Source organism: Onychomys torridus, chromosome 16 (genome assembly GCF_903995425.1).
Source record: "Onychomys torridus chromosome 16, mOncTor1.1, whole genome shotgun sequence".
In the NCBI taxonomy this organism is placed as follows: Eukaryota; Metazoa; Chordata; class Mammalia; order Rodentia; family Cricetidae; genus Onychomys; species Onychomys torridus.
In genome coordinates, this window is record NC_050458.1 from 35048958 (window position 1) to 35061700 (window position 12743).

The window sequence follows — 12743 nt, forward strand, 5'->3', positions numbered from 1 at the left end:
TGTTGGCACAGACACTCTTTCCTTAAGCCTGTCTGCAAACTAGTGCTATACAAGGAATATCCAAGCCACTGTGTGGTTTTATATTTTTATTAGTACCAGGACCCATGCATTTTAAAGAATTCACTCCCTATACGCACAGATATAAATAGATTACAGTAGGTCTTAATATGGCCCTGAGATATTCTGATACTTATTACATTTGTGTTCTAAGAACCTTCCCTATGAAACAATTAGTTTCAGACCACAAAGACATACCTGCCTTACTCGGGGGCAGCATAACAGCTAGGAATAGACCACGCATGTACACCAAGCTCACATATCTTATTTTCACATAAGGCTAGCTAGTGTACCAGGTTCATCATACATCTACATCTCATGCAAGGCTGACTTCCAAGGACATGTGCCCGTGGCTTCTGTACAGTTCCATCTTTCCAGAGATATGGTAGCTATGAACACAGTGGCAGAATCCAGGATGTGGGAAAAATTATATAGAAAAAATATATTGTGTCGGCATGACCATAAGATGCTTTTTATGATTTTCACACTAACAAAAAATTGATTACTAATTATAGTTAAAAATATGGGATAGCTTGTTCTTACTATATTGGAAAAATGAAATGGTGTTAAGCAGTAGGGACAAGTGCCAGCATTGGCTAGTGACACTGAAGAAATATATGGTGTTTTAATATGGACAGACAAACAGATAAACACAGGCATATGGAGGTGCACATAACACATGCAGACAAACATAAGATGCAGAGATACACAGATACTCAGAGACACACACATACTGTGCAACAAACACTGACATACACAGACACATGTTGATACACATTACAATACACACATATATAGGCCACACAAATATACAGAAATACATAGACACTCACAGACACACACATACCACACAACACACAGAGACACATATAGACACCTACTACAACATATACACATACTTGCAGCCTCTAACACACACACACACACACACACACACACACACACATATATATATATATATATAACACAGACATGCACAGACACACATATACCCCTCACAACAAATAAGCATAAACAGACATATATCACTACACACCACACATAGACATAGAGACACATATATACACAGGTAGACATATACATGACCAAATTGATATAAGCAACAGGGTATTAATTCTCCATGCCTTTATTTGGTTCTTTACCCAAATTTGATTACAAGATCTGTCATAACCACTTCCTTAGCCCCCTTCCCAACCTGGTGCAGGATACTTGTTTTATAAAATTTTACTGGAAAATAGAACCACCCTCCATCATTTAGACCCTACCTTTGGCTTACTTTTTTTTTTTTTTTGCTGTAATGATAGATTTCCTTAGCCACAAAAATATTTTTTACCTTAAGAAGCCTCAAATATTTACTGTGTCACCCTCATACCATCTCTTCTTCTTTCAAAAATGAAAACCCATGTGTCTCTCTGTGCTGGGATTAAAGCTGTGCACTACTGTACCCAGCAAAGCCTCTGGCCTGGCTTTCCTTGTCTCATAGAGTCAGACATTCATGAAGAAAAATGCATCCACTCACCACTCATCTTGTCTCCTCTCACACTTTTAAGCACCTGTAACATCTGGGACTTTCTATCAATAAATGACAGGACTGAATCCTCCTTAGCCTTTTCCTTCCTGTCCTCCCAGGTTTACTTTGTATGGTTGGGTTTTCTTTCCCCACTCCTTCAAATTCTGGTACCTCCTCTCTGGCCTTCATTGTTAGTCACATAGTCAGTCATTGACTTTATTGTCTGGTTCTGCAATAAGCAAAATTTGAAGAACAGATTTTTCTTTTTTTAATTCTGAAATGCACATGTAGCTAACCTGCTCACTTGGCTTCTATAGTATGTACAGCAGCTAGCAAATGCTATAGAACAAATTACTTCAAACTACTTCATCGTTTTGCAGGTATCTAGAGCATAGTGGAGCTGCTTTGGTTCTAGGGCCCAGCTTGGCTCTCCTCTCACTGGGGGTCCTTCCTGCCTTCATGCTTCCTGGTTAGCTGCCTTCAGTGTCATAGATAACACAACTCTCAATGTTCTTATGCCCTTCAGGCCGGCTAATTCAGGCATGTTGACCTGTATCAAGAACACAAAACACATACTGAGTCTTCCAACTCCTGGCCACTGCCAAAAACGTTATCCACAAAGACTAACATCAGTTTTAGTGTGGATGCAGGGAGGGAGGAGATATGAAGGCTTGACCTCACTCATGACTCAACTTGATAATATCCATATAATTCCTTCTTGTTGTCTTTGTCAAACTAATAGCCATTTCTGAACTTGATTTCCATAGTTCCTCTAAAGCATGATCCTTGACTCAGCCCTGGCTCCTTTATTGGCTAAACTCAACAAGGCTGACACAGTGATTCTATTAAGTATTAATTGACATCCATTATGCCAGTCTTTGATCAAATCTTCCTGAAAATTCTCCAGCCTATTTCCAGTTTAAGCAAAGCTCCTCATCTACTCTGTCTTACAACATTTCTTACATCATTCCATATGGTACATCATTCCACATGGTGAGTCACTCTGTATGGTACCTTTGGTTCTGGCACCATGGTTTAGTTGCTGTTTCTTGAAAGTTCTAAAGGCCTGCTCACTAAAGACATTTCTGTTCATTTGGGGCTGGTATTTCTTCAGGGAGCACCAGCTGATAGTAACTAGCCTAATGAAGATTTCTCCCACTGTGCTGGTTAAAATAATTGCTCTCTCCCACTCTTCATTTCTACTTTATCCTGGTGTGCTTTTTCTTTCCATGTAGTGTACCGTATATGGAAGATAATTAGACTTACCTCTGTTCTACTTTAGACTTTTTGGTGGTGTGAAAGTCACATGCACTTACTAGAAACTATAGATGGAAGGTTGAATGTTTATCTTTTTCAAGACAGAGATGTGGTTTATGATCCTCTCTTGCAATGTATTACAGTAACAGTGTGCTTCAGCTTTCAGCCAGCACATCCCCAACCCGTTCATGACTGTGAACTACTTATAAAATGCTGTGATTGCTAAGGGTAGGACAGGTAGACAGAATTCATTTTCAGCTTATAGTATTTTTAGTATATGAGTGATAAAACAAGCTGTAATCTCGCTAAAAAGCATCTGCATTTGAACATATTTCCTTCTTTACTTTGGACTTTAAATCATGTGGAGACACAATAGCATTTGTTTATTGCTTTTTCTTAGTTGACTACCACAGAGCTTGGTACTGGATATGCTTCCAGATCCATTTGTAGACAAAGTGAATGGATGAATGAATGAGGAAACAGTAGAACACTGACAGCTCAATTTCTGCTGGCATTCCATTGGGTTAATTGTGGTATATTTTCACTTCGAGCTTCCCTAAAGCAAGAGACTGTACATCAATACAATAGACATCAATAGAGGTGAGTTAATTGCATATGATAGAATAAAAACATAAGCCACAGGAGAACTCTGGGAACACTAAAGTTCATATTTCATGCTCAGGAATTATAGGCGAACAGTTTGCTTCTCAGTGTTCCCTATGGGACTCAGCCTTTTCTTTCTTGGAAGCCTGATGTCTCATGGCAGATCCGCCATGACCACTTAGCCAGAGACAGAAATGATAGGAAAATTCAAGCAACTGACTGAGGAGGTCTGAGTCCTCCCTATTAGCTCACCACCCTGAGAGTAAGTCACTAAACTGGACTTCAAAGTAAAATTGAGTCACATTCCTGTGTAAGTGGCATGAGTTTGCGACAATATCTTTTTTTTAATAAATAATTTTTTTCTTTATTATTATGTGTTTTAAATTTTATACATCAGCCATGGGTTCCCCTGTCCTCCCCCCTCCCACCCCCAGCCCCACCTTCCCCCCAGCCCCTCCACTCCATCCCTATGTCCTCCAGGATCAAGGCACCTATCTTTTGAACACACATAAAATTAGCAAATGTACCATACCGAAAAGACAGTGTATCGAACACTTAGATCAACTCAGGATTCCTTGGCTCTGCAAAGCAGTAGGCAGGTGATGTCTGTGTTCTCTGAGTAATTCATTGGTAAAAAGGAACAATATCTAATTATCTATTTGAAAACCACTTTGATAATGATTCACAGAGTGAGACAAAGTGAAGAGGACAATGTGTTCCCCAGATACTACAGCATTTGTGGTATAAGGACTCTTGGGTCAGAGGGACCCAAGTTAAAACTCTAAGTCTATAATTTACAAACTGCATGTTCTTAGACTAATTGTGTGAGTTTTCTTAACCCTGATTTTCAGTTCTTTTTTCTTCTGAAAAACAGAAAAAAAAAATGTTAGATATTTAGTACCTATTCTTAACTTCTGTCCCCCACCCTCAAATAATCAAAGGAAGAAGAAAATCAGTGTGAATGTTTGTTTCTCACCATACTTGGATCACTCCTTGATGGATTCTCATAATAAGTAGGAGAGGGAGTAAGAGCTTGAATCCACTACTTGTTTGGAGACATGGATAAAGCAACTGCAGAAAGAAGGTAAATGTAGTCCTTACCTTTCATCAAGGAAACTTCTCTTTGCAATGGCAAGAGACAATCCTGGGAAACTACAAAAATCAAAATGCAGAGTTGTGGAGCCCATTTCTAACAGATGTATCAATAATACAGTTTTGACACTTAAGGCTCAGGGAGCATTACAGAAGAGGGTGTGGAAAGACGGTAAGAGCCAGAGGACCAGGAGTTTGCTTTGAGACTGGGTCTTCTAGTAATTTCAGAACCTACATCCATAAAATCTCAACAGCATGACTGCCTAAACCTGAGCTGAACAAAGACAAACAATAGTAATGTCCAAATGGATGTGGGTTGGAGGGGAGGTGGGTTGAGGAGAGGTGGTAGGAAGCCTCAATTCTAAATACATAAGTATAGTCAACCAAGGAATGATAAGTTCCTGAGAGTAGAAGAAATAATCTTTCCTTCAGATGGAAGAAAAGACCAACTGTTTATCCAACTCCAAATGGTCATTCCTAAAACTGGACATGAAACTATATGAAGGCTACCCAACACTGTCAGCATAGAAATTCAGTTCTCTAATGAGATACTAGACATTTTTGGTTGTCACATGCTTTTGATACTTTTCTCTCTATATGTGTTTTTAATTGAAAAATTTAGTACTCTGTTGACAAGGGATAGGAAGTGCATAAATACTGAGGCAAATAATGGAAACTTTCACTCTAAAGGGTTAAGTAGAGACTTGGCAGTTCAGGCATTTTTCTCCTCAAAAATGCTGATGAAAGAGTTCACTTTTCAAAGCAATTTTGGTTTTACAATATAGAGAAAAGACAGCTTAGAAAAGCTACAAGGAAGAAGCTGGACCACACCAAACAACACTTGGTCAGTCTGAGATAAACATCTTACAAACCACTTAGGGCAGAGGTCCAACAAAAGAAATGTTTGACCCATATCCCACTTACTGCTGGGTAGACATGTTCCTCTTTTGCTTTAAATAAGCCATGAAAATTAGGGGGCTCTCTGGAGAAATCTGAGTTGTCACATAGTAATTAACACAAATAGCAATCTGCACTTGGATGGATTACGTCTGAAAAATCATCTTTGACAGAGCACATCTCCTCATCCTAGGGAAGTCATGACAAATAAGTGTTTTCTCCCTCTAATGGCTTGAATTGCAAGATATTTCAGAAACAGGATCAGCAGAATACCAATTTGTCTGACAAGGGGAAGAGAATGTGAGGCATGTTTTTCTGACTTTTTTTTCCCCCTTGAGATGCCAGAGATTTAACTTGGATCTGTCACTCTTTGTCTTATTAGCAGTGAGTTTCAGAAGCAGGGGTTAGTGCCCTGGGCCCTGATGTGGCTCACATTATGCAAACACAAAGTACCCAATCAACATACTCATCTTGAGGAAGTCTTTTAGTTTCTATTGCTTTGCAAAGGAGTTGGCAAGCCAAGATATGAACTATAAGAAGTGCGTCCACCCCTTAAGGTTCTCTAAGCTTTAAATATTTTATGTTAAAATTAAGACAGAAGTTTCTTACTACAGACAACAGAAATCACATGGGGATGATGGAAGTACCCTTCAAGTGAGTTTATTAGCCTCAGTTTACTAATCTGGGCTTACATTCTCATATTTCTCCAGTTGGGAGGAGGCCTGAGGTGAAGTGTCCTTTTGTTTAGTACCTTGTAAGGAAACTTCTCTTTGCAATGGCAAGAGACAATCCTGGGAAACTACAAAAATCAAAATGCAGAGTTGTGGAGCCCATTTCTAACAGATGTATCAATAATACAGTTTTGACACTTAAGGCTCAGGGAACATTACAGAAGAGGGTGTGGAAAGACGGTAAGAGCCAGAGGACCAGGAGTTTGCTTTGAGACTGGGTCTTCTAGTAATTTCAGAACCTACATCCATAAAACCTCAAGATTGTACTGGATCTGTATGGACTGACCAATGTCAGCTGATTCAAAAAGTCAGTGCCAGGCCAAGGTTGTTGCAAGAAGAAGGTATAGAATGAATTGAGTTAAAAAAGAATTTAACAAATGGCATGTACTGGAACCTTAGAGACACAGACAATGTGTGAGAGTCAAGAGGACTTGGAATTGAATGGGAGAAGCAAATTTTCCCTGGAAAATCAAGCTTTTCAAATCAAGCAATTCCAGCCTTGAAGTAGTAGATGTGTGATTTTTAGCAGGCTATTTAAATTTTCTGAGTGCTAAGCCATCATTTCTCCATCTCAAATGCAAAGAAAATAGTGTCAACTTGTGCTTATTCTGAGGCTTCCATAAGGAAAGAGAAGTATGTAGGCCATAGGTGATGTATATGAAGGAGACAGCTATTCTCATGGGATGGTATCATGAATGTGATAATAAAGATTGAGAAAGTTGATGATGGTGGTGGCTAGAACTAGTAGTAATAGGCTAAAGAAATTCAGACACCCTGCCCCCCACCCCCAGATGACTGGGACTTTGAATAAATGTAGTGTCAGTGGCAAATCATGGGAACTTAAAAGTATCATTAGAATGGACACACATCAACTTAGGGACTGATACGTTGGTGGAATCAAACTGAAAGAAAAAAAAATGTTCCCTTATGCTGGCTACCAAACCAAACATCTTCTCTTCCAAGCATGCTACATTCTTTCATTTGCTTAGGGAACAGAGATGAACTTAGCAGACAGAATTCTGCTGCCTGATGGAAAGTGTCTTCTAGGGAGGGAGATAATAGCCATTAAAGTGTCAATTCAATACAGGAGATGTGTTTAGGGTGTGACACAACATCTTAAAATTATAGTGCATCCCAGTGTGGAGAGCAGTGGTGTGCGTTCTGTTTAGATCTGGAGATGCCAGAAAGTCTGGAAAGTAGAATTTTTGAACTGTGTCAGAATGATTAAGATAGAACAATCTAGTTATGTAATGTTGTATACATCAAAATTCAGATTGTTTTTAAGTGAAAAGGAAACTGCTTAGAGCCTTAAGCAGCAGATAACATAATCTGATTATGCTTTAGAGAGATTACTCTGGTCTCTGAGTGTGGGATATTAAATTGTTGGGAGGGGGTGAGTAAGGGGAACAGAAATAGCAGCTAAGGAGGCCGTTGCTGAAATCAGGCAAAGAAGATGCAGCCCAGGGCCCTTGGTCATGGAGAAATAAGAATTATTGAAACTGGGGCATAGGGCTGCAGAGACAGACATTCCTAGTACTTAGAATGAATCTCAAGGTCCATAACTGAACCTCAAATCCTCTTTACATTCTTTACACTATTGTTTCTTTGTAGTCTAGTCTTGTCTTGTGTGTGTGTGTGTGTGTGTGTGTGTGCATCTTTCCCTCTGTGTGTATGCTGTTTTAGTTCTCATTCTTGTATATGAATGCTAATGTGTATGTGCCAGGGAAAATGTGTGGTGTTTGAGAGAGAGTCTCTTTGCTTTTTTGCTCTTTTATTTGTCAGGCTACATGGTTCATAAGCTTCAGAGTGTTTTCCTGTCTCTGTTTCCCATTTTACTGTAGAAATACTGAAATTACAGGCATTAACTACTATATTCAGCTTTACATGGGTGTTATGGCTCCAAACACAGGTTTTCATGTTTATGTAGCAAGCACTTTACTAAGTAAGTTATTTTCCAGGCAACCTGGATACACATTTATTTTCATCAGCATTATTGGTGTTGTGATCTTTACTCAGGCTGGTCTTTTTTCCTGGCTGCTTTGAAAGCATCATAATCTCCTTTCCCTCTACCTTAACCCATATTCTAACCCTATAGTTAAATATCACTGCTTTGGAAAGATTTAGATTACACATCACTGGTTAAGACCTTAAACTATTTGGTAACAATAATTCAATTAATAGGTGTTGTTTTCCAAGGGATTGTTGTGGGATAATAATTTGTAGGCAGTTCACATGAGTTATATGGCTTTCCTTTCACAGCAACATCATGCCTTTAGATAGTTACACTATCTCCATTTTACATACAAGGCATTCAAGCTCAAATTGTCTGGATGAAACAACTCATCAGAGATTGGCCTGGGCTTTGCTCAAGAATGGCTGACTCAAATCCTTCATTTTAAACTCTTAACCTCTCCAATATACTTAGGCTGTGACCTCCATGTTGCTTAGATTATGTTGTTTATATCTCTTTTCTCTTGGGCTTAAAACTTCATTAGATTTATAAGAATGCCTGCATTGTTTTGAAGTGTTGTGATGGTAACTAAGGGCCTAGTACAGACTCTGGGTGACAAATATTTGTTAATTGTTTATTATTATTTCAAACCAAAGCCATGAGGGAATAAAGAAAAAGTCTCTGGGGCTCTGAGAAGCTATTCCTACAATGTTGGACATGGCCCATGCTGTTGATATAGATTTGGGCTCCTGGAATGCCTAAAGGTCATACTGAGGTCATGCCAGATGAATTTTCTCCTCTGGTTATATCCTCTGGGTGACATAGTCGCAACACTCTATAGCAGACACACTTCCTTTGGAACTACTTGAAGAATTATTGTTCAGGTTTAAGGCCTATGACTAGGAAGGTGGGTTGTTGGGCATAGAGGGACATGAAACACTCACAGGAGAAATGGAGCTGCACTCCTCTTGCTCAGTGGTCAAAGCATGTTAATCTGGAAGCTTTACTCCTAACTAGGGTGCTCATTCCTGAGACAGGCAGGAAGATCTAGATGCTGAAATTCGTTCTGGACAACTATGGTTTTATAGAGCCTCCTCTTGCATACAGACAAACTAGAAATCAATGTGGATCTCCTCAAAAGAGATTGCTCAGAATCTAGATTCTATCATTCAGCAAGCTGCATATGTATGGATGTGAATAAGCTTCTTTCTGGTAACTCAGACCCTTTTACTACCCACAGAGAAGACATCATCTAGAATCATATGCATTGATGTTCAAGTGTCTAAAATGCTTTCTTTTTCATAAAGCAAGCTTCCTTTGTGCCTAGCCCTTTTCAAAGTGTAAAGCTTAGTCAACAATGACATTGACCAGGGAGTACTATGAACAATAGCAGCATCAAGAAAAGTGGCAACAATAAGAAGAAATCTAGGGCCTGAGAGATGACTCAGTGGGTAAGGATACTGGTGGCCAAGGCTGATGGTCTGAATATGACCCGAAGAACCCATGATGCTAATTTTCTGTTTCCATGGGAGTTCTATACCAGCTGTCTATATGGAAGCAAAAACTCATCTTCTGATTGCTTATAATCCTCCCACTTCCAGGTCTGCTTTTATAATCACACAAACAAGAGATGGGAAAAGCTTATAACCGCCTCCCACTAGGAGTGATTCATTTAGACTTGTTTCCCACTGAGAAGACAGAGCATATTGAGTTTCCTGGGGGATGAAAAAAAGAAGAAGCTGCCCATGGGAATTCGTTGAGTGTGAATGTCCTCTGGTATTCCTGCTCATGTCAAGAGGTTAAGAATAGAATGCAGTAAACAACTCATATTTTCTCCATGGAAAAACTCCACATTAACTCTTTCTTCTTCTCCTTCTCCTTCTTCTTTTTCTTCTTCTTCTACTTCTTCTTCTTTTTCTAAGATAAGGTTTCTCTGTGTAGTCCTGGCTGTACAGAATTCACTCTGTATATGACCAGGCTGGCCTCAAACTCACAGATTTGCTTGTCTCTGCTTCCCAAGTGCTGGTATTAAAAGCATATGCCACCACTGCCAGGCTTCCACATTAGCACTTAAAGCCATAAAATTAGAATGCTATTTATCATCAATGCCCATGTTTCACATAGTATACTTTTTTAAGTGAATAAGAGGTCATCATTGAACCTTGTATTGCCATCAAGTGTATTAAAACCAAGCTATGCCTCCAGCAAGCAGCTTGTGTCATCTTGAGAAAAACAGAAATAGGGAAAAAATAGAATTTCATTAATTTATCAATAGACACAATTATAGGGTTATCAAGATTCAATGCAAGAGCAACTCATCCAGCTCTGGAAAGTTCAGAGAGGGCTCCATGGAAGAGGTGATATTTGGGATTTAAATAATAGCCGTTATCTATGGAAAGATGGCCAATTCATTACCAAGGAGACAGGAAAGAATATGACTCATTTATAGAAATGCAAAATGTGAGTAGAAAGTACACTTAGAAGACAGAGGAGGAGATGAGATAGGAAAGAAGCATGTGTGTGTGTGTGGGGGGGGAATAACACAGAATCACCCTGTTCTGGGTTCAAAATGCAGAAACAAAGGTCTAGTTTGGTCTTAGACCTGCTTCCCATCATGGATATTGTCTTGTGAAAAGATTTGAAGCTGTAGAGTCAAATGTGGCAAGTAACTTCATAAAGTCACAGAGCAGGAGGTAGAAGAGACACCCATGTGATTTTAGTTCTTCTCTGTACAGGATGGAAATGGGAATGCTGATGAGCAGGTTAGGCATATATATTTGTACGGCAGCATCATATCAAGAACAAAAGAATGAGAGATTCCTGAGTCTTCTCACAAGAGCCAGAAAAACCAAGAAATTCTAATTTAGAGACTCTGAGCTTCTGGACAAAGCCCCATTGATTCTGTTGGGGGAATTCCTGGACAGTGCAAAGAATGAGCACCTGGGTCTACCTGGGTCTTGATTTATAGTGATGTCCCTGCCAATGACCTTGTGCAATATGGCCTGTACTGCAAGGTGGGAATTAACCACACAGAGAGGTGAGAGTCTGCTTATTGTGCCTTTCCTAGACAATGATCTGGCTCTCTCCTCCTCTCCTTTCTTTTGTGCCTTGTGGCCTGCTGAGCCACCTATATCACCCCCCCCCCTTGTTTTTTTTCTGTCTAGATTTTCCAAGAACTCTATGAAGCAGAAGGAATCATCTCAGGAGAAAAGACTAAGTCAGAACTTAGAGAGGCAAGTGGTACTCAGATGGTTCCCTCCCATGCTTCACACTCATGCATGGAAGTCACAGGAACTTCTTTCAGTGTGAGCTAAGCTCTCATTCTAGACTCACAGCACAGCTATGCCAGCTCATTAAACTCCCATTTTCAGGTAGATGTCACTGTGTAAGTCTGCATGCATATCTGGGTGGCCCAACATTCAAGGCTGAGGAAAGAATTGTGATACTAATACTGGAGATGCGTTTTTTTTTTTCCTGGAGTTTCCTGCATAGACTTCCTTTTCATCACAGAAATTCAGTAGCTGATTTGGGGTATCTGTAAGCAGGGACTCAGAAAAAAAAAATGATAAAAGTTAGTATTCAATAAGATTCTATGGAAATTTACACATAAGAAAAGAGTCTAGAAGTCTAGAAAGGTATTTTTAATTTTACCGTATGTATAACTTTTCCATTCTGTGTATTAATACTATATTTTGAATTATTTTTAACAGCATAGGAACATAATATAACTTAACTTTTAAGGTACTGGGACTCTTAGGAAATAAATCAGGGCTATTCCCAACCATATTAATATCCACCAGGCTACCTGCCTTATCTATACTCCAGGTCGTTTTTACAAGTACACCAATGCCCTTTCTTCCAGCATATGCCTGGTATCTTCCTTGTTTCACACACAAGCTCTTTTATCTGAACAAGGCCACCTGTGTGCCCTTTGCTTTCCTCTGCCCTTCCTCCGCTCTTGACACTGTATCTCCACTCTTACACTAAATACCATTCTAGTCTCTACCTATAAGCCTGAAGCCTCCCTCTTCTGAGCTTTCATATATCTTGTTGGAAAACATACTATTCAGCTTATACAATCATTTTGATGGTATTGTCCTTCTCAGTTGGCTAACAAGATCTCAAAGGTGAGGGGGTGCATATTCCTTATCTTCTTATTGCAGAACACGGCAGGATATATGGAAAAGTTAGTATTCACTATATAAACACACACACACACACACACACACACACACACACACACACACACACACACACACCAGGAAGAAAAAGAAGGAGGAAAGGAACCTAATATCACAGATAACTAATACCAGCTCTCTACTCAAAACCCAAGAGGCCATATTTTGTCTAAAAGTCTTTCAAAGAACATTTGTCAAGATACAAGAGAGCTTTTATATACCAGTGACATAAGTGCTAATGATCTAGGGTGAGATTTCAAACACCAAATAGAAACAAGCAGAGTGCAAGCATGAGGAGGCAGATTTTTTTTTTTTTTTCGGTCTGTGTGATGAACAGCATCTTCTCTTCAAGGGCACAGGCTGAGTCACACCCAGCATGAAAGAGAAGAATGGCTGGGCTCTGAAAAGGTGCCTGATTGCTCCTGTCTAGAGTTAGTACTGTTGGCCATATCCTGTCCTGTTGCCTG